The sequence below is a fragment of the Tamandua tetradactyla genome (genome assembly GCF_023851605.1).
Source record: "Tamandua tetradactyla isolate mTamTet1 chromosome 22 unlocalized genomic scaffold, mTamTet1.pri SUPER_22_unloc_3, whole genome shotgun sequence".
In the NCBI taxonomy this organism is placed as follows: domain Eukaryota; kingdom Metazoa; phylum Chordata; class Mammalia; order Pilosa; family Myrmecophagidae; genus Tamandua; species Tamandua tetradactyla.
Genome location: NW_027518253.1, coordinates 91,943 through 115,985, shown reverse-complemented (window position 1 = coordinate 115,985; position 24,043 = coordinate 91,943). Strand labels below are relative to the sequence as shown.

The 24,043-nt window shown below is 36.3% G+C and overlaps 1 non-coding gene and 1 pseudogene across 1 annotated transcript; both read right to left on the bottom strand.

Moving 5' to 3' along the window:
• Positions 1-13,989: 13,989 nt before the first annotated feature.
• Positions 13,990-15,565, bottom strand: LOC143672969 (ankyrin repeat and SOCS box protein 3 pseudogene; annotated as a pseudogene).
• A 7,593-nt stretch (positions 15,566-23,158) lies between these two features.
• On the bottom strand, positions 23,159-23,320 carry LOC143673013 (U1 spliceosomal RNA). Its single transcript, XR_013170139.1, has one exon. It is a non-coding gene; the product is annotated as a U1 spliceosomal RNA (small nuclear RNA).
• Positions 23,321-24,043: the final 723 nt, after the last annotated feature.

Sequence of the window (24,043 nt, the reverse complement as noted above, 5' to 3'; positions counted from 1 at the left end):
TGGAATGCAATATAACAGAAATGGAATGGCTTTTAAAAACAGGAATTTAATAAGTTGCTAGTTCTAAGGACAAGAAAATGTCTCAATTAAAGCAAGGCAAAAAAAATGTCCAAATTAATGAACCAACAAGAGGTTACCTTAACTCAGGAAATGCCAATGAAGTTCAGGGTTTCTCTCTCATCTGGAAGGGCATGTGGGGAACATGGTGACACTTGCTAGCTTCCTCTCCAGGCCTTTTGTTTCATGAAGCTCCCCGAGGGCATTCTCCTTCTTCATCTCCAAAGGTCATTGGTTGGTGGACTCTGTGGTTCTCTCCTCATTCTGTCAGGGTTCTGTGGCTCTCCCCTCATTCTCAAAAGGCACTCTCTCCAAAATGTCTCCTCTTTCATAGGATTCCAGTAAACTAATCAAGACCCATGTAGAATGGGTGGAGACACTTCTCCATCTAATCAAGTGTAATATCCACAGTTGATTGAGTCACATCTCTGTGGAGATAACTCAATCAAGTTTTGAACCTATAGTAGTACTGAGTGGGGATTAGAAGAAACCGTTGGTCCCAAAAAATTGATTAGGATTAAAACAAGGCTTTTTTTAGGGTATGTCCTTTCAAACTAGCACGGTGTCTTACACAGATGTTCTGATTTGTCTATTTATAAATTCCTATATGTAGAAATTGATTTTTAAGTGATATTTGCGTTATCTCATTATCTTGATTAACATAAATATAATCTTGATTAATGAATATTTTTCATTTTTTTAAAAAAAGATTGCCTCAATATTCAAATCAGTAATTATTTGCAGAGTATTCACTACTTCAAATTATTGTTTGCCTAACAAAATTGTTTGGAAAGAAAGCAACTGAATAATCACATTCATTTTTCTTATTTTTAAATTTATTTACATTTTAGGGAGATGTGAGCTCTCATTGTTGTAATACTTTTTCAATATTTTCATGATTCAGATACTTTTTCAGTGAAATTTTTATCATTACATAGTTAATTATTTGAAGTTAATTATAGTATACTTGGAATTTATTACCTATATATCAGATAGAGAAGAGTCTACACATTATACTCTCAACATACAATTAATTTGGGGACATGGACCCATGTCATGTGAATTACACATTTAAAATCATGATCCTTAATTTGTGTATTGTATATTAGGAGAGTCATTATTTTTACATCATAGATATTAGAATTTTCATCAGTTTCATTTCATCTAGAAGATTGGTTCCAGATGAAGGAGAAAAGTTACTTTTTCTCTTATTCTCATAACTTAAAAATAGTATTTTATCTGAGATTTCACATTAGATAATATATAGCTCATTCAGAATTCTAATTAAAAAAACAAAACTATTATAAGCCACTGAAAGCATTTTCGGGGGTGTGAGGGCAGTGCATGGTCTGGGAATCAAACCTGGGTCTCCTGCATATAAGGTGAGCATTCTACCACTGAACCACCCATGCACCCTGAAAGCAATTTTTTTGTATGGGCAGGCACTGGGACTCGAACCCAGTCTTCAACATGGCAGGCAAGAACTCTGCATGCTGAGCCATGATGGCCTGCCCTCTGAAAGTGATTTTAATAGTAAAAATACTTAAGAATCTTAAAGCTGAAGCATTGTATGTTTACCTTTTTTTATCAGTATACCTTCCTCCTCAGTCCAAATATTTCGGAAATAGAGAAAGAACTTAAGAAATAGACTGCAAATTTACTTCCCTGTAGCTGATACTCCTTGGTCTCCAGTCACTTTCAGAAACAGCTCCCATAGTCTTCATGCACTTGCTCCATGGAGAGCCTGTAGAACTTGAGGGCATCATTATTTGTGTGTGTGTGTGTGTGTGTGTGTGTGTGTGTGTGTGTGTGAGAGAGAGAGAGAGAATACACGTACACATAAACCCATTTTTTATTGCTTTACTTTTATTTTGATAGTTCAGAAGACAGTGTCACATTTAAGAGGCACAGATAAATAATTTTGTAGGATGATGAGTAGGGTCAGTAATATTTCTGATGTTTAGTTACCAGATAGAAGTGTAACCTATAATGTTAAGATCTAAGCACATTAGAGAGCAATCAAATCACAAGGAGCCTCATTTGTGTGCTCTTTTTTCCAACCCTGAATTCTGCTAACTACTTACTGGTTTATATGGAAGCAGTTGCCCTCCTTTGTTCTCAGATTTTACTTGACCATTTCTAGAGCATTAGTTAAATTTAGCCACATGTTATGAATAGGCCCTCCATTTTATTCTTTTGCTTTGCAGTGGAGAAATGAGCTAGTATAGAAAGGATGGGGTTCGTATTGGATTGAATGGAACTTAGGAAGTGGTGAAAGAAAAGTGGCAAAAGTGATTAGGAGAAGGCTATGGTAAGTACTAGGAAGTAAATAAACTAAGATTAAATATGGTTAATCTCAGGAATCAGTCTTTGAGTCATTTTTGTTTCGCACCTGAAGAAAGTTATCTGGAAATATTAGATGTGAAAAAAATAAAGCAAAACAAAATAATCCTGATTAAAGACCCCGCCTGATAATCTCCCATGAATTATTTGGTTTGAAACTTTGACATAAAAAAAATCATTATTCTAACTAAAACAATTCCCAACTCCGCATTAGTAAATGTTGAGAGATACTTGAACAGTTCGGATAATTTTCGATGTGTTGTGTAAAACCCATTTTTTTTTTTGCTGTATTTTTTTCATTGTGAAAAATAAAAAGCAATAAATTTCAAAGCACACTACAATTAGTTATAGAACAGTTTTCAGAGTTTGGTATGGATTACAGTTTCACAATTTTAGGTTTTTTCTTTTAGCTACTCCAAGACATTGGAAACTAATAGAAATATCAATATAATATTCAGCAGTCATGCTCATTTGTTAAATCCGATCTTCTCTGGTATAGCTCCACCGTCTCCTTTGACTTTTCTCCAAGCCTTTAGGAGTATTTGGGCAATGCCCATTCTAACTTTGTCATGTTGGAAGGGGCTGTCACTAATATGGGATAGGCAAACTGAACTACTTGATATTCTGGAGAAGCTGGGTGTTCTGGGTTTCAGGACATAGCTGACCTAGGTAACCATCTGGAGGTTGCAGGTTTCTGGAAAGTAATCATAGTGCATGGAACCTTTGTAGAATCTCAGATAAAGTCCTAGGCGTTCTTTAGGGTTGACAGGAATGGTTTGGGCTGGGGGTTTGACAGACCATGATGAATTGCAATATTTAGCTGAAACCTGCATAAGAGTGACCTCCAGAGTAGCCTCTTGACACTATTTGAACTCTCTCAGCCACTGATACCTTATTTGTTACACTTCTTTTCCCCCTTTTGGTCAGGATGGCATTGCTGATCCCATAGTGCCAGGGCCAGGCTCATCCCTGTGAGTCATCTTCCACATCACCAGGGAAACTTTCACCCCTGGATATCATGTCCCATGTAAGAGGGAGGGCAATGATTTCACTTGCAGAGTTGGGCTTAGAGAGAGAAAGAGAAAGATAGAGCACACCTGAGCAACAAAAGAGGTCCTCAGGAAGTAACTCTTAGGCATAACTATAGGTAGGCTAAGCTTCTTTGCTACAAAAATAAGCCTCATAAGAGCAAGTCTCAAGATCAAGGGCTTGGCCTAATGACTTGGGAGTCCCTAATGTTTGAGACAGTATCAGGATTTTCCCCAGTGGTAGTTTAGTAGTTCCATATTTTTTCTCCCATTCTTCAAGGGATTTTGCCAATACTTTTAAATTATCTGCTCAACTTACTCTAGAATATAGTTAGGATTTACATTATACTATACAGAATTACAAGCCCTCATTCTCATTCTGGTCTCCATGAGTTTGGGTTGTTTAAATGATCTATCCAGACAGTTTGAATTATATTATGTGCAACAGAAAATTTAGTTTTTGGACCAAAAAACCTCTTTTCCTTTGGTCTCATAGAGTATGTGAAGCTTTAAATACAGACAGTGTCCTCCTTACCCCTGTGTTCTGATTTTCCTTAGTCCTGGCCCCATCAGTTTTGTAAAACTCATTTTTAAATTTTTAAAGTTATGCCCCACCTTGTTCTTACAAGGATTTTCAGTAAATTTTCTACCAGTTCTGTTCTTAAAAGCTGGTAACCTGAGACAGAAGGTATATTGGGGGTTACCAGGGGCTGGGGGGAGGAAGAAATGGGGAATTCTTGCTTAATGGGTACAGAGTTTCTATGTGGGGTGATGAAAAAGCTTTGGTAATGAATGGTGGCAGTGATAACACAATCTTGTTATTACAGTTAATGCCACTGAATTGTACACTTAAAAATGGTAAAAATGGCAGTTTTTGTTAACTATATATGCACACACACATACATACATATACATGTTACCACAGTAACATTTATTTAAAAGTTTAAAAAGCAAGTAACCACTCTTTCATGCATTCAATAAATATATTAATAATTACCCATGAATACCTCTAAAGCCAAAAAACACCCTGTAAATATACTTTTCCACATGTGCTAATTAATAGAATTAACTTGTTTATTTCAAGAACAAGTTAATTTATCCCTTTAGCAAAGTTTGAACTACTAAATTCATCCAATTAACTCATAAATTTTGCTATCAGTAAATTAACCACCTCTAGAAAACTATTGAAAGACCCTCCCTTATTCTATTATGATAATTTTAATCACTTTTAAATTATTAAAAATTAATCACTTAATTTAATGTATTTATTTCTTTATTTGATTAAGAATTAAATAAATGTACTAAGATTGAGCCTAGATAAAGGAGAAAAGTTAGTTTTTCTTCTTATCCTTTTAACTTAATTGTATTTTTTCAGAAGTTTCACCTTAATTTATACATAAACCATGCAGAATTCTAATAATAGAGGCAGAATATGTACTGTTTGCCAAATGGCATATGTCATTTGTCAGAATAATTTTCATTTATAGAGTGACATTTTATTTTTAACCAAACTAAATAAGATCTTTGTTTTAATTTGGCATTCCCTTTTTATTGCTCTTCCATAATAATTATTTGAAAACATTTGGATTGCTATGTTCAGAGTTACAAAGAAAAATATTCAAGTTCATCACAAATTAAATTTGACATTTTGAAACACAGTTGGCAGCTAATGAATGTGTTGAAATGTGCACTACAAAAAAACTGTTTTATGTAAGTGTTTTTCAAAGGAATATAACATACCTACAGAAAAGTATTTTTCAGATGATATTAGGAATTATTACAAAGTGAACTTACGTGAACCTCCATTGCCTAGAAAAATAGGGAGAACATCAGGGGGTTGCTTCTACTCACTATTCCCTTTGTCCTCTCTAGATACAATACTGATTGCTAATACCAATAGTAATTTTGCTTCAAATAGGCACATTTTACAATTTTAGCTATTTTCATTAGAAACTTTCCACACTCTTCCAAGCTATAGAACAAATTTCATTTTGAATGAGACTAGCAGTGTTCAGAAAGGGTCACTTATGTTTAATAATTTCTAGAAATAATTCGTGTAATTAGAATGAACTACCAAATGAGAAAAACTTACTCCAGAGCCCTATTTTTTCATAGTGAAAAGTGAAGGACAATGGATTATTGGCTTGGTTTCATGTTCTATTTTTCTAATTAGATTCTACTTTTAGCTATGGTTAAGATATGAAAATAGCAATCAGTTTCTCAGGATTTACTGCTCTTTGGATTTTATTGTGTTTGAAGACATTTAAAATTAATCAAGTATATACATACCCTTATAAGAAATGAATTTGATAAAAGCAAATGAGACTAATTGTTGATTCTAGATATGTTTGTTTTATGTTTCTTCTGTCTTCCCACTTCAGTGGAAGCATTGACATCTCCTCCTTCTTCAGGAGAGTGCTTTATCATGGGAGCAGATGAAGTGAACTGGGACATGGAGAATTGGCAGGACTGACAGTGGCCAATGAAGCAGATTCATTAACTTATGATGTGACTATTGGTTTTATTTTTGTTGTTTTTATTCTGTTTTTAAAAATAAACAGCTGATTTTACAGAAAAAGATGGCAGTGGTAAAACTAAAAGCAACAGAGCCCAGGAGCAAGGGACCAGAAGATGCCAGCCATGTGGTTTCCCAGCTGAGAGAGCTGTTCCAGACACATCAGCCTTTCTTTAATTAAGGTGTCTTTCCCTGGGTGCCTTAGTTTGGATATTTTCAGAGGCATAGAGCTGCAAACTTGTAACTTATTAAACTCCCTTTATAAAAGCTGTTCCATTTCTGGTATATTGCATTCTGGCAGGTTGCAAACTAAAACAAGTGATTAGTTGAAATTTATGTCTGCCTAAAAGTAATATATGTCTTGCTTCTTTACTTTTAGTACATTGTCAATACACTGCCAAAAAGTTATTTCAATTATTCTTAGACCTGATGTATATAGGGTGCTTTCCAGATGTTAAGACTGACCTATTAGTGATTTGGACCAAAACTCATCTTTGCACCTTTGTGGATGCATTTATTTAATCCCCAATGTAATTGTTTTTAAATCTGTTTATACTTGATAATCATAATGAATAATTAATCAGGAAAAAAGTTGCTTCTTTGATCGTTAAAGTCTTTACAATTTATGTCTTCATTAAAAGCACCTCATTTTTGATACTTCATTATCTCTATTTTAGAATACAGGGAATTTCCTGGGTCAAGATTGCCAAGTAGGGGATATAGAGTGGATGCCTAAGCAAACCATGGATAAAATAAGGAAGCATTCCAAAGTGGAACCTTTACCATCCATGTCTTCCTGAAAATCATTCTCTGTGATTTCTACCTTCCAAAACAGCCAAAATCCATACACTTCTTTCCACCTCCCACCCTAGTCCAAGACATCACTTTCTTCACTCAGAACTACTGCTACAATCTTCCAGTCTAAATAGTCTCCTTGCATCCCATTCTCTACATTGATGATAGGGTTTTTAAAAATCATCTATATTTCCATTGTTTCTGTACTCTTCTATTTTGCATCTATCTATCTAAGCAGCAATTAGTTGACATTTGTTTTAATCATTTAATTGGACTATTTAGTTCATTTATTTTTGAAGTAATTACTCATATATTTTCATTTAAGCCCAACATCTGTATTGCCTGTACCATGTTCCTTTACTCTTCTATGTGAGTTGATTAGTTTCTTATTATTTGGGTCTCCTCTCCCATTTCTTTAGCGTTTATACACTCTTTTTTTTTTTGCATGAGTTCTTGCTATTGAGTTAATTGTATATTTGAATATGAATAAAACACAGGTATAGAGTCAACCATGAACCTAAGTGTTCTGTGTATATTTGACTGTATCAAAAACCTGGCATAGAGTTAAAAATCGGAGACTCAGGTTCGGAAAAATGTAAATATATACTGCATATACACAATGTAATTTTTTTAATTTTTTAATTTTTTAAAAATTTTTATTAATTAACAGAAAAAAGAAATTAACCCATCATTTAGAAATCATACCATTCTACATATGCAATCAGTAATTCTTAACATCATCACATAGATGCATGATCATCATTTCTTAGTACATTTGCATCAGTTTAGAAGAACTAGCAACACAACAGAAAAAGATATAGAATGTTAATATAGAGAAAAAATAAAAGTAATAATAATAGTAAAAAAAAGACAAACAAACAACCAGACAGACAAAAACAAAAAACAAACAAACAAACAAACAAACAAAAAACCTATAGCTCAGATGCAGCTTCATTCAGTTTTTTAACATGATTACTTTAAAATTAGGCATTATTGTGCTGTCCATTTTTGAGTTTTTGTATCTAGTCCTGTTGCACAGTCTGTATCCCTTCAGCTCCAATTACCCATTATCTTACCCTGTTTCTAACTCCTGCTGGACTCTGTTACCAATGACATATTCCAAGTTTATTTTCAAATGTCAGTTCACATCAGTGGGACCATACAGTATTTGTCTGTTAGTTTTTGGCTAGACTCACTCAGCATAATGTTCTCTAGGTCCATCCATGTTATTACATGCTTCATAAGTTTATCCTGTCTTAAAGCTGCATAATATTCCATCGTATGTATGTACCACAGTTTGTTTAGCCACTCATCTGTTGATGGGCATTTTGGCTGTTTCCATCTCTTTGCAATTGTAAATAACGCTGCTATAAACATTGGTGTGCAAATGTCCGTTTGTGTCTTTGCCCTTAAGTCCTTTGAGTAGATACCCAGCAATGGTATTGCTGGGTCGTATGGCAATTCTATATTCAGCTTTTTAAGGAACCGCCAAATTGCCTTCCACAGTGGTTGCACCATTTGACATTCGCACCAACAGTGGATAAGTGTGCCTCTTTCACCGCATCCTATCCAGCAATTGTCATTTTCTGTTTTCTTGATAATGGCCACTCTGGTGGGTGTGAGATGATATCTCATTGTGGTTTTGATTTGCATTTCTCTAATGGCCAGGGACATTGAGCTTCTCTTCATGTGCCTTTTGGCCATTTGTATTTCCTCTTCTGATAGATGTCTGTTAAAGTCTTTTTCCCATTTTGTAATTGGGTTGGCTGTCTTTTTGTTGTTGTTGAGTTGAACAATCTCTTTATAAATTCTGGATACTAGACCTTTATCTGATATGTCATTTCCAAATATTGTCTCCCATTGTGTAGGCTGTCTTTCTACTTTCTTGATGAAGTTCTTTGATGCACAAAAGTGTTTAATTTTGAGGAGCTCCCATTTATTTATTTCCTTCTTCAGTGCTCTTGCTTTAGGTTTAAGGTCCATAAAATTCTACAGATTTTTGAATGTTGATCTTGTAACCTGCTACTTTGCTGTACTCATTTATTAGCTCTAGTAGTTTTGTTGTGGATTTTTCCGGGTTTTCGATGTATAGCATCATATCGTCTGCAAACAGTGATAGTTTTACTTCTTCCTTTCCAATTTTGATGACTTGTATTTCTTTTTCTTGTCTAATTGCTCTGGCTAGAACCTCCAACACAATGTTGAAAATAGTGGTGATAGTGGACATCCTTGTCTTGTTCCTGATCTTAGGGGGAAAGTTTTCAATTTTTCCCCATTGAGGATGATATTAGCTGTGGGTTTTTCATATATTCCCTCTATCATTTTAAGGAAGTTCCCTTGTATTCCTATCTTTTGAAGTGTTTTCAACAGGAAAGGATGTTGAATCTTGTCAAATGCCTTCTCTGCATCAACTGAGATGATCATGTGATTTTTCTGCTTTGATTTGTTGATATGGTGTATTACACTAATTGATTTTCTTATGTTGAACCATCCTTGCATACCTGGGATGAATCCTACTTGGTCATGATGTATAATTCTTTTAATGTGTTGTTGGATACGATTTGCTAGAATTTTATTGAGGATTTTTGCATCTATGTTCATTAGAGAGATTGGTCTGTAGCTTTCTGTTTTTGTAATATCTTTGCCTGGTTTTGGTATGAGGGTGATGTTGGCTTCATAGAATGAATTAGGAAGCTTTCCCTGCACTTTGATTTTTTTGAAGAGTTTGAGGAGAGTTGGTACTAATTCTTTCTGGAATGTTTGATAGAATTCACATGTGAAGCCGTCTGGTCCTGGACTTTTCTTTTTAGGAAGCTTTTGAATGACTAATCAATTTCTTTACTTGTGATTGGTTTGTTGAGGTCATCTATGTCTTCTTGAGTCAAAGTTGGTTGTTCATGTCTTTCCAGGAACCCGTCCATTTCCTCTAAATTGTTGTATTTATTAGCATAAAGTTGTTCATAGTATCCTGTTATTACCTCCTTTATTTCTGTGAGGTCAGTAGTTATGTCTCCTCTTCCATTTCTGATCTTATTTATTTGCATTCTCTCTCTTCTTCGTTTTGTCAATCTTGCTAAGGGCCCATCAATGTTATTGATTTTCTCATAGAACCAACTTCTGGTCTTATTGATTTTCTCTATTGTTTTCATGTTTTTTATTTCTGCTCTAATCTTTGTTATTTCTTTCCTTTTGCTTGCTTTGGAATTAGTTTGCTGTTCTTTCTCCAGTTCTTCCAAGTGGACAGTTAATTCCTGCATTTTTGCCTTTTCTTCTTTTCTGATATAGGCATTTAGGGCAATAAATTTCCCTCTTAGCACTGCCTTTGCTGTGTCCCGTAAGTTTTGCTATGTTGTGTTTTCATTTACATTCACCTCGAGGTATTTACTAATTTCTCTTGCAATTTCTTCTTTGACCCACTCGTTGTTTAAGAGTGTGTTGTTGAGCCTCCACGTATTTGTGAATTTTCTGGCACTCCGCCTATTATTGATTTCCAACTTCATTCTTTATGATCCGAAAAAGTGTTGTGTATGATTTCAATCTTTTTAAATTTGTTAAGACTTGCTTTGTGACCCAGCATATGGTCTATCTTTGAGAATGATCCATGAGCACTTGAGAAAAATGTGTATCCTGCTCTTGTGGGATGTAATGTCCTATAAATATCTGTTAAGTCTAGCTCATTTATAGTAATATTCAGATTCTCTATTTCTTTATTGATCTTCTGTCTAGATGTTCTGTCCATTGATGAGAGTGGTGAATTGAAGTCTCCAACTATTATGGTATATGTGTCTATTTCCCTTTTCAGTGTTTGCAGTGTATTCCTGACGTATTTTGGGGCATTCTGGTTCAGTGCGTAAATATTTATGATTGTTATGTCTTCTTGTTGAATTTTTCCTTTTATTAGTAGATAGTGTCCTTCTTTGTCTCTTTTAACTGTTTTACATTTGAAGTCTAATTTGTTGAATATTAGTGTAGCCACTCCTGCTCTTTTCTGGTTGTTATTTGCATGAAATATCTTTTCCCAACCTTTCACTTTCAACCTATGTTTATCTTTGGGTCTAAGATGTGTTTCCTGTAGACAGCATATAGAAAGATCCTGTTTTTTAATCCATTCTGCCAGTCTATGTCTTTTGATTGAGGAATTCAGTCCATTAACATTTAGTGTTATTACTGTTTGGATAATATTTTCCTCTACCATTTTGCCTTTTGTATTATATATATCATATCTGACTTTCCTTCTTTATACACTCTTCTCCATACCTCTCTCTTCTGTCTTTTCATATCTGACTCTAGTGCTCCCTTTAGTATTTCTTGCAGAGCTGGTCTCTTGGTCACAAATTCTCTCAGTGACTTTTTGTCTGAGAATGTTTTAATTTCTCCCTCATTTTTGAAGGATAATTTTGCTGGATATAGGAGTCTTGGTTGGCAGTTTTTCTCTTTTAGTAATTTAAATATATCATCCCACTCTCTTCTAGCCTTCATGGCTTCTGCTGAGAAATCTACACATAGTCTTATTGGGTTTCCCTTGTATGTGATGGATTGCTTTTCTCTTGCTGCTTTCAAGATCCTCTCTTTCTCTTTGACCTCTGGCATTCTAACTAGTAAGTGTCTTGGAGAATGCTTATTTGGGTCTAATCTCTTTGGGGTGCGCTGCACTTCTTGGATCTGTAATTTTAGGTCTTTCATAAGAGTTGGGAAATTTTCAGTGATAATTTCTTCCATTAGTTTTTCTCCTCCTTTTCCCTTCTCTTCTCCTTCTGGGACACCCACAACACGTATATTTTTGTGGTTCATATTGTCCTTGAGTTCCCTGATACCCTGTTCAAATTTTTCCATTCTTTTCCCGATAGTTTCTGTTTCTTTTTGGAATTCAGATATTCCATCCTCCAATTCACTAATTCTATCTTCTGTCTCTTTAAATTTATCATTGTAGTTATCCATTGTTTTTTCCATCTTTTCTATTTTATCCTTAACTTCCATAAGTTCTGTGATTTGTTTTTTCAGTTTTTCCATTTCTTCTTTTTGTTCAGCCCATGTCTTCTTCATGTCCTCCCTCAATTTATCGATTTCATTTTTGAAGAGGTTTTCCATTTCTGTTCATATATTCAGCATTAGTTGTCTCAGCTCCTGTATCTCATTTGATCTATTGGTTTGTTCCTTTGACTGGGCCATATTTTCAACTTTCTGAGCGTGATCCGTTATCTTCTGCTGGCATCTGGGCATTTAGTCAGATTTCCCTGGGTGTTGGACCCAACAGATTGAAAGATTTTTCTGTGAAATCTCTGGGTTCTGTTTTTCTTATCCTGCCCAGTAGGTGGCGCTCGTGGCACACGTTTGTCTGCGGGTCCCACCAGTAAAACGTGCTGTGGGTCCTTTAACTTTGGAAAACTTTTGCCGTGGGGGAGGTTCGCCAGCTGAAACAGCTTGGAAGAGTGCCAGCCGGCCCGGGGGTCCAAACGCGGGGAGGGTTGCTGGCTGCCACAGCCCGGGAGAGTGCCCATCCGAATTTCTTAGTCAGCCCAGGGCACCAAGCATGGCAGGAGGGGCCAGCTGCCGCAGCCTGGGAGAGTGTACCGTTCCCAGCTGGACCGGGGAGTCACGTGTTTGGAAGGGACCCCCCCTGGTCACCGTTCTCCGTGGCCTGTGGATTTCCAATCCAATTCTCTTGGTTGGTCCGGGGGCCGCGCGTGGTGGGGGCACCAGCCGCCATGGGTTGTGGTGACCGCCTGCCCAATTATGCCAGCTGGCCCTGGAAGGAGGAAGGGAGGGACTCCAGCCACTTACCGCCCCTCCCGGGGAGGCCCACGTCCCTCGGTGATCTCACCGGAGTGGGTTCTCTCAGCCAGTCAGCCATTCCAGGATGGGGTACGCTGTCTTTTTTATCTCTGTCGTGGCTCCGGGAGCTGTTCTGTATCGTTTCTACTCCCCTAGTAGCTGTTCTGGAGGAGGAACTAATATCCGCGCGTCTTACTAAGCCTCCATCTTCTCCAGAAGCCCCAGCCTCTCCCCACTTAATGTAATCTTGGTGACCAAAATTTCTACGTGGTAGGAATTCTGCCTATACATCCACTTTCAATTGCAATCTCCACCCGCAGACAGGAATTGTAGCTCTAATCTGAGCTGAGAGTTCAGAGATACCTCTGGAGCTCTACAGTGCCCCCATCGTTCAATCCACTTTTATTGCTGCTTCTATCAAACAGTAAAGATCTATTAGAGATGGAGCTGGCTGACCCATTCTCATCTACTTTAAGTGACAGGATCCCCACAGGGCAGAAGGCTTCCTCCTTCAGATGCCTTGTCTGGTTGTCCATCATAACAGTTCTGCTTCCATTTTATTCAGCAGACTTTCCCCACAGCTCACCCAATACAGTGTTTACTTCTTCCAGACTCTAGATGCAGATTAGGCAACTGTAAAACCAGCCAGGCAGCACCTCATTAACTCAGAACTCTGAGATCTGTGTTTCATGAAGTGTTTGATGATCCATATAGATTTTTTTTTAAAGGAAATTCACTAATATTAATAGAACTGGCTGTCATTGCCTCATAGGATCAAAATTGCTTTCTAATTCTGGGACTGAATGGAGATTGAATCTTGAATTGGACAAAGTATCTCAGGAATACAGATTTTTTTCTTAAAAAATAATAAAAGATTGCTCCTCACAGTCTCCTGGTTAGATTCTAAAGATGGTAAAATGTTCATTTATGTCCATATTTACCTAATTTTTTCAGCTCCACATGTGTCAGAGGTAACAATCTGTTCCTACATTTGCAAACTGGAAATGTAGTCTTTTGTGAAGAGTATAAAGGGATTCCAGAAAAATAAAATAGCAAAATAATTGATTTTCTACATTATTTAAAAAAAATCATCCCTGGATTTACATATGGAAAGCCAATGAACATTAATTCCTTCATAAAAGTAACTGAATTAAGAGATGAGAATGGAATATGACAAGATAGGGAAAACTTGTAACATAAGAGAGATTGAATCTCAAATAATAAAATAATACTAATAAAAGATTCAAACCCAGAGTTGAATACACATCCACTCTGACTCCCAGCACCAGTAAAACACAGAATCATTGGAAACATACTATATTAAGCACTAGAAGCAGCATTACTATTCACTAATATAATAGACAGAATATGGTCAAGCAAGTCAATATTATGACATAAAAACATGCTGGCAATAAAGTAACATAAGTGAGGCTTTTAATATTTTTATATTTTTTACTGGAAGGCCCAGTTTGTAAACATTCACATCAGTGTTGTTGCTAAGTCAATACAAGAACTGCATAGTAGATTCAGTAGGTCAAGCCCAGCAAGCAGGAGAGTTTACAATCACTCTATATATTTTCTTTGTGCTTTAATTGCATGATTCATAAATTCAGATGTATGGTTCCATGTCAACAATGGACAACCCTTCTTCAAAAAGTAACAGAATACTGAAAATGTCTCATACTTTAGGTAGTATGCAAATGAAGCTCATATAGCTGGGCTGCATATTTCAGAAGAATATTCACAATTCCAAAGAACTCACAGTCCTTTCAGAAAGCTGTATACTTAGGAGAACTGACTCCAAACATGAGGCACATCTGGGCATCTGGACTGTAGCCATTCTGGGGTAATGTTTCTAGGCAATCTTCATGCACTCCAAATACTGCTGAATACCCAGGGTTTACTTTGTCTGCCCCAATGTCACAGACCTGGTTAGTAAATGGTACTAACAAGTCCAAGATGTTTAATGGCCCATTTGTGCAACTGCATGAATAGGCATCTACCTGCTGAAGATCAGGATTAGCATTGTCCAAGGCTTGACAATTGACATTTGTACCCAATGAAATAAGTATGCACAAGTTTTCTAGCTTGCCATATTGAGCAGCCACAAATAGAAGTGTGATTCTAAAGTCATCTTGGCATTCATTATTTGTTCCTTTTGACACAGCAATTTTATGATCTCAGTATTTTCCTGAAAAGAGGCTTGGGACCAGGTGTTTCTTTACACACATAGAATGAGATCCACTAACATTTGCTCCATGTTGAAGCAATAGCTTTTAACACATCTATTTTAGCTGTGGAAAAACAACTAAAAACAGTGGCATGATTTCTTATAAAAAAGTTTTTTTAGGATCTGCTCTAGTTTCTAAAATCATCTGCTTGTTCTTCTAGTGTCCTTGAATTGCAATGAGATGCAGTTCACAGTAGAAACCCTCAAAAGTCTTGTCTTAATGTAGTTTTCAGATGAATTCACATCTGTAAACATTCTATAGAGTTGTGATATGCTGTTTCATGAACTGCTATCCATTCTGTGTTATTTACTGCATCAACTTCGACATCCCTTTTTGAGCAGTTTCTTTAAGAGTTTGCTATCACCTTCCCTGGAAGCAAGTCCAACTGCAGAGCACATATCAATGTAAGACTTTGAAAACTATGTTCTGATCACCAGTCGACTTACTGAACCACTGCCACACCACTACACTTATGCTGAAAAGGCAAGTCCAAAGCCTGGCTTCCAGGCATCCCTTCCCTGGGTGCTTCTGAATAGGGTCCCATCTGCAAAGTATATACAGGTGGTATCCCTATATGTACTCTTTTGTTATTCTTTTCATGGTTGCCTTAGAAATTACCATATACATCCTTATCAAAATTTAATATGCAAAGAACTTAGTGCCTTTATAACTCTATTTAACTTTCATGACTTGTATGTCATTCTTGTTATATATTTTACTTCTCTATATATCCCTGTTTGGTTTGTAAAGTCTGTATTCCATATGCTTACCTTTTCTTTCATTCTTTCCTGCATGTCTGAGTGTTCATCTGGAATAACTTTCATTTTTCCCAAAGAACACTTTGAATTTAGTGAAGGGCTACTTATGCTCAATCCTCTCAGATTGCAATTTTGTTAAATTGTCTTTATTTCTCCAGAGCTGGGTTACATATTATCTCTGGATATTCTAGTTGGCAGGGTTTTCTTCTTTTTTTAAAGCATTCTAAATATCTTTTTTTCATCATCTTTTTTTACTTTTATTGTTTTCTGCTGAAATCAAACTCTATCAGTCATGTAACAACTGCCATGCAATGGTAATCTGTTTTTTTCTCTGAGTAATATGCTCCCATGTCCTGGTTGTCAGTCAAGTATATTTTTTAAATTCAATCTTGAAGTTCTTAGACCTGCCTTCTTGGCTTGATATATTTCATCAGTTTTGGAAATTTCTCAGTTATTTTTATTTAAATACTACTTTTCACAGCTCTCTCTAGTCTCCTTTGGGAACTTTAGTTACACATTGCTATGCTGCTGGAATTCAGTACACCAGAAATGGACTGGCTTTTATAAAGGGGATTTATTTAATCACAAATTTATGTAGTTTGTTGCTGTCTTTCAAATAGATTGCTCTGTCACATGGAAAGGCACATGGCTGCATCTGTTAGCCTTCCCTCCTGGCTTCAGGTCTCAAATGGCTTTCCCTGGGGTGATTCCTTTCTGTATCTCCAAACTTGTGGGTCTGAACTCCTCTCTTCTGACTCCTGCTTTTAAGCCTCTCCCATGTTGGAAGACTTCTCCCCTTCACTGACCACAGATGTAACCAGCCATAGATGAATTTCACATGCTGATGATTTAAGTCCACAGTAGCAGAACAACTTTACAACCACCACCTGACCAAATTGATACCTGAACCTAACTATTACACACATTGGCCATTCTTTCTATATCCTTCTATATCGTTTGTGTTCCCTATCCCTTCTATTCTCTATTTTCCATCTGTTTGGCTTTCCAGGCTTCAATCTATTTTTTTTTTTAGTACCCTATCTTCCAGTTCACTCTTAGGTTATGTGTAATCAGTAGTTAAACCCAATCCATTGCGATTTTAATTTTGGTTATCTTATTTTTCACTTTTAGAATTTCCATTTATTTTATTTTATTTTATTTTTTTAGGGATTTCTTCCAAATTTCTCATTTGTCCTTTTAGCTCTTGAACATAGTAACCTTGATCATTTTAAAGTTTAATCAGAAATTCTGTAGTTCTGTTACCATTATGTGTGGTTTCTGCTTGTTTTTTTTTCTTTTTTTCCTTAGATATATTGTTTTATCTTCTAATGTGAATGGTTATTTTTATTATGTTCCAATAACTATATTTTAAAAATTGCCTGTAGAAATAACTTGAGGACTAGTTCTTTTTAGAAATAACTTGAGGCCTAGTTATATTTTCCTGGAGAGAATAAACTTTACTTTGCTTCTCTCAGGTTTCTGGAACCTCTAGAAATCTGAGACCATCTCATTCCATTTTCACTTTTTGATATGCTCCCAAACAGAGCCTTTGAGGGTCTGTCTTCTACAGTTCACCCTGACTCTCAGAGGCAGCCTTTAGAATCAAAAGTCAGAGCAAGATGGCTCACAAAGCCCCATTCTCTTTGCAAGTCCTGGACATTAATCTGTCTACCCCCAGCCCTGTCAGGCAATAAGAAGCCCTGCTCCCTGACTCAGCCATCCCCTCTAGAGTCGGTAAAAATACCCTCAGCAGAAAAAATTCTAAATACCAGGCTCATCTCCTTAGATTTCTGTCCTCGCTTAAATCCTGACCCACTATTTCTTCAGTGTTTTGTTGATTCTCCATTTTTATATTTAGTACTGCTGTTCTACTTACTGTTAGAAACTTTTGTTTCTCTAACCTAACCCTACAAAGAGGTTGCCTGGCATTTAATGGAACTTAGTCATCTACCTAGAAGAAACCCATTTGTTTTCTTAGTTCTTAATGGCTAGAAAACTTGATGTTTTGTCTGTCTTTCTGTTTCCAAAAGTACTTCCTAGTTTTATTAAGCATATAAGTAACCTTTTGCTGCATAACAAATTGCCTCAAAGCTTATTAACAGCTCTAAACAACAATTATTTATCTCATAGTTCCTGTGGGTCAGAAATCCAGAAGCAGCTTAGCTGGGTGGTTTTGGCTTAAGGTCTGTCATGAAGTTACAACCAAGACATTGGCCAAGGCCCCACAGAGGTTCAACCTCAGGTGTCTACTTTCAAGCTCACCCATGTGGTTGTTGGCAGGCCTCAGATTTTTGTCAGCTATTGGCTGGACTGGCCTTTTGTCACCACATGGGGCTTTGGAAATCTAATCTGTAAAGTAGAGATTGTTGTGAGGACTAAGTAAGTTAATATATGTAAAATGCTTTGAATAATATTTGAAGCAGTGAATAATGGTAAATATTGCACTTATTATTAATATTGTTGTTTTAGTATTGTCTTTTATTATTGGTGTTTTGGTGATATTTCTCCAGTGTGTTACCTATACTTTCCCACTCTTGCTTAACCTTAGAGTATGAGGGGTTCATGCATGGTGCTGGTATAAAGTCAAACACTGGCTATTTCTTTAGTTATTTTGTTGGTTGTCATGGGGAAAATGGTGAGTGCATTTTTTCAGTTGTTGAAATGGAGTTACCATAGAAAAAAAGGAATATGATGGTGTTTTAAATTTATCAGTTGTCTTAGTTTCCCAGCTATGAAAACAAATACCATAAAAATGGGTTAGCTTAAACAATGGGAATTTATTGGCTCATGGTTTTGAGGCTAGGAAAAGTCCCAAATCAATGCATCAGCAAGGTGCTGTTTACTCCCTGAACACCATGATGTTCTGGTGGGCTTGCAATCTTTGGGGTTCCTTGGCTTTCCCAAAGCACAGTGATGTTCTCTCCCTTCTCTTGCAGGTTCCCAAAGATGTCCAGTTTCTGGCTCTTCATGTGGCTTTCTCTCTGTGGATTTCTCCATAGGACCTCCAAAAACAGGAGTAAGACTCAGCCTGATTCAGTTGGGTACACCCTGACTGAAAAGAACATCTTCAAAATGTTGTATCCACAATGGTTTACAACCACAGGAATTGATTTAGCTCAAGAACATGTTTTTCTGGGGTACACAATTCAACCTGCCATACCAAAGGATTCTATTTTGTATAATTTCCAATGATTGTTTCTTTCAATTTTAATGTTTTCTCCTTCCAGTTAATGAAATTTGATACCAATTCAATGATCTGTTTTAGTAAGTGCTTTTTGTTTTGTGTTCTAGTTTGCTAGCTCCCAGAATGCAATATACCAGGAATGGAATGGTTTTTTTTTAAAAGGGGAATTTAGTAAGTTGCTAGTTTACAGTTCTAAGGCCAAGAAAATGTCCCAATTAAAACAAGCCTATAGGTATGTCCAGTCAAAGGCATCCAGAGAAAGATACCTTGGTTTCAGAAGGCCGATGGAGTTCAGAGTTTCTCTCTCATCTGGAAAGGCACATGGTGAGCATGGTCAGGGTTTCTCTCTCATCTGAAGGGCATATGGAGAACACAGAATCATCTGCTAGCTTTCTCTCCTGGCTTCCTGTTTCATGAATCTCACCAGGAGGCATTTTCCTTCTTCATCTACAAAGGTTTCTGGCTGGTGGACTCTCTGCTTCATGGTGCTGCAGCATTATCTGCTCTCTGAATCTCTCACTTACTTCAAAATGTTTCCTCTTTTATAGGATTCCAATAAACTAATCAAGACCCACCTGAATGGGTGGAGACACATCTCTACCTAATATAGTTTAACAACCACTCTTGATTGAGTCACATCTCCAGGGAGATGATCTAATTACAGCTTTAAACATACAGTACTGTATTAGTTAGAATTCTCTAGAGAAACAGAATGAACAGGGAACACTTGCAAATATAAAATTTATAAAAGTGTCTCACATGACCACAGGAATGCAGAGTCCAAAATCCACAGAGCAGGCTGTGAAGCTGATGACTCCAATGGAGGGTTTGGATGAACTCCACAGGAGAAGCTCACCAGCCATAGCAGGAATGGAATCTGTCTCCTCTGAATCCCCCTTAAAAGGTTTCCTGTGATTAGATTAAGCATCACTCATTGTAGAAGACACTCTCCTTTGGCTGATTACAAATGGAATCAGCTGTGGATGCAGCTGACATGAACATGATCTAATTCTGTGAAATTTCCTCATAGCAAAAGACAAGCCAGCTCTTACCCAACCAGATAAGCAGGTACCACAATTTGGCCAAGTTGACACATGTCCCTAACCATGACAAGTACTAAATAGGGATTAGAAGAAATGACTGCCTTTACAAAATGGGATTAGGATAAAACATGGCTTTTCAAGGGTACATACATCCTTTCAAACTAGCACATCATATAAAATAGAACTGAAGAAAATTTAGCTTGTGTTATAAAGTATTATAATCTCAAAAGTATGGCTGTATTCTAAAATGTTAGCAGTTTTAAAGATAACATTTTTTCAACTCTTACCCAAAACTATTTTCTGTAGTATAATTTAGGTTGAACTTAATTATCTTTTAAAAATAATCCTATTCATTATCTATTATGCATTATTAAACTATCTGATCCTCTTATTATATTGAGTTTTATTAATTGTTTTCTTATTACACATTTGTATTTCTTCAAAGGAAACTACTGTTGGCATATTGTTAATGTTGCCTATTTGTTTTAGTTATATAAATTCAAAATTTTTATTGTTTCGAAAATTGTAACGTGATCATTTACTGAAAAATCAGCAAGAATTAATGTTGAAATATAGTTGTCTTTCTGTCCTCAACTAAATATTTAAGTATCTTTTTTTGTTTGTTTCTTTGATAACAAACAATAAAGATGCACTGAAGAAGATGATTTACCTTAAGAATTCACTTTAATGGTATTTGAGCCCTTGCTTTCCACCCAATTAAGCCATTTGAATAACAGCAACAGAGGATCACACATTAAAAATGTGGAATTTGCAGAAAACTGCCGCAGCCAAAAAATGAAAATATTCTACCATAACCTTAAATATTATAATTATCATTTTTCCAATAGAAAAATACTTATTCTTTACTTGCTATTAAATTTCCCAAGTATCTGTTCTAGTTCTTCCTTCTTCATCATGTCATGTGATTTAGAGTATTTTCCCCTCCATTCTCTCAACCTAATGTTAGATTGGATAACTGAGTCTCAGGAAGAAGTGACATCAGTGGATGGTTTGCCCAGGGTTTGTTAATATTCATTGTAGTCATATTTGGGAAGCTTCTTTTCTTTACTGAAGGTTCTACTTTTCCTGTAAACAGGTATAGGTGTATTTAAAAACCTTAGGCCCCCTACCCCCTTTGTTTAGTAGATTTGGACTTCTGGGTGGAAGGAAGGGAGGATAAGGTTTTCATCTCTCTCTCACCTTGTATTTTGGCCTTGAGACTTTGGGTACTTTCCATACTCACCAGCGTGTCTACAGTGAAAGACATTGCCATCACTGAGCTGTTAGTACTTCCCTTGGCCAGACACAAATTAGTGCAAGCCCTTTCATTGGCTGCCAGCTGCCCCTTATCCCTTCAGTGGGGTCCTTATTGGAACTTCTCTCCTCTCCTGGGTCACATGGCCCAGAATCCAGCATCTACCAGCAAGAGCCCTCCCTCAGCATCAGACTCAGCTGTTACAAGAGTGCAACTGAACATCAGATGGAATTAGAGAAATTTTACTCCTGATGAATGACCTCTATTTCCCAGTTTAAAAGAGATCAGTGACATTCCTACTGTGAGTCATATATAGGGTAGATAAAATACTTGATTGATCAGTCTACCCCAGATAGCTCAACCACACTTTGCTAAAACCAAATTTATCCTTGTACGAATCAAGTGTGTTCAGCAAAGAAAAATTGTTTCCTCCCGTAAATGTGCCTTTTGTCTTGCTAGTTCTTTGGTCACAGTGAGTATCATATTAGACTATAAAATATGAATGTCATCATATATTCTTTACTAAAAATTTTTAAAACATTGAAAAAATTTACCTGCTGAAGGGAGCTTAGTAATAACACCTTCACATGTAAATAACAGTGGCCTATTTTACTCCTGACCTTTAAACATGGAAGTGACTTGAGCAAGGACAGCATCTGCCTGTAAATAACTGCAGCACAATGTATAAAATGACAAGTACTGGCTGTAAATCCAGCTTTCATTAACAATCCTCCTAACCAGTTGTAAGTACTGTAAGTGTATCCCTGGTGACATTCTGAGCAATGAATAAACTAGTGGCTTGGACAGCTTCTATGGTGTCAACCATAGACATATTAACTTTCCTGAAAGACAAGGAAATGAAGGTACTGTTTATTAAAATCCTACTGTGTGCACATGCCAGGCTGTTTCACTTATAGAATGCCATTTAGTCAGTTCTTATGACTAAATGACTAAACACTAAAGGTTTAGTGTTGTCACTTTCTTTGCTTTGCTTTAAGCATAGAGAAATTCAAAATTTTGAAATATTAAATCATTTATTAGATAATAGTAGAACTGGAAATTGAAATCAGAACTTTCTGCCCTCAAAGACCATGTTGTTTTCCCTGGGTGAGGCTGTCTCCATTTAGTCAAACAGATTATGGCCATGTGGAAAAGATCTCTAACAGGATTTTATTACTAAATAAAGATCTTGTTTTTGAAGCCATGAAAATATGGTGTTAGGTAAGTTTTCTTATATATCCAGTAATTGAAAATTATATGTTACCATAGTTTTCTAGAGGTGATTTTATGACAGATATTCTGTCATGGTGTTCACTACTGAATATTAGAATGGTAAAAATTATCTTTTCTCTCTTATTTAGGAGTACCTCTATTGATGTAGAATCTATCTGTTCATTCAGAGCTCATAAGTATGTGCTTTTTATATGCTTAAAACCAACATCATTGGAAATCAGCCTGAATATGCATTTGTGTTATGCATTTCTCTTATGTTGTAGTGGTTTTTTTGTAAATGTAAATGAAACTGGTGAGTAGCACAATACTAGAAATAGATTTATCACTACCAAATAAGGATCCTTGCTGAAATTAGATGTTATTTGTATAGTGTTAAAAGTTCATGTGTGTATGTGTGTGTGTATGTGTGTGTGTGTGTGTATGCACGTGCGTATCTTAAGGTCAAGTTGAGGTAATTATGTTTAAGTATTAGAAATCCTGACATTTTTTCCTCAAATCTTAGATTAAAATATTTGATATTTTTCTATTTTTCTTTATTGAGATCATATATTGCATGCTTTTACACTTTCAGTTTGAGCTTAGGGAGTTTATTTGGTTGATTTAGTACAAAGATTGGCATACTTTTTCTATGAACGTCAGATACTGTATGGTTTTTAGAGTCTGTGGGCCATCTTCTCTCGCATATTCTTTGCTTGTTTGGTTTTTCTTTTTACCACCCTTTAAAAATGTAAGAACCATTCCTGGTTTGAGGGCTGTATAAAAAACAGACCCCTGACTGGCGATAGCCCAGATTATAGTCTGCCAACCACTGACTCAGCAGCAGTAGGAAAATTAACCCTGCTTTGATACTATTCATATTTATTATTAAAAAAAGAAAAATAGAAAGCCATTCACATAAACATTTTTATTTTTACCAAGTCATATTATCCAACCAATTTTTTTAATAGAGAAGAGTGCGAATGCAGTCCCCCACTACCACTGATTTGCAGTCAAGTTTCCCACATTTGGGGAAATCATAGGGGTCAGCACATCTGAAAGGCAATGGATAAGCCTCACCCTGGGAAAACCTTCTTTGTGATCATGACATCTCCCTGCTAGGTAGGTATCAAAAGGATTTTTGTGAATAGAAATTGATTGCTCTTTTTATTCCCAGAGGTGCAGTGACATGTGCAGTGATGAGTGGCAGTGGGGAACATGCTGCAGCAGAGGCACCAGCTGACCGATCTGGCCTGGAATACCACTGACCTCAACACTCATCCTTAGGTCTCTCATGGGATGTCATTCCCCCATATCTGAAAGGATAAATGATTTCTTTTTGCACATTTTTTCACAGCATATATATGGATAAAATTAAGTAGCTTCATAATCAACTGGAAAGAGAGAACCATGTCTCTATTTTGTTAAAAAAAAAGATTTCTGTATTTAGGAAGCAATTTGATATATAATGCTAATAAGAAAAAAAACCTCACTTTTATTGAGAAAACAGTTCCCTCACCTAAAGTCTCATTGACTGGGAATGGTGGTTAGATTGACAATTGTTTTCTTCAGTTTAGGCCTCAGTATAGTGCCTGATACACTATTAACTAATCTGTAAGCACATTTCATCTCTATTCTTGACAGACAACTTTGAAGGCAAATGAATATTGGCATCAATCCCTTGGATCAATTATTGAAGGGGTGTAGAGGTTAATACTTCTAAAGTCCATGACACCAAAATATTTAAGAGACCTTATAGTTAAGAAGTGCTGTTTAGTCTTGGGAACAACACCATGAAACATATGTCCATATTATAATGTCACCAGGTGTTACTATGAATTCCCCTGGCAAAG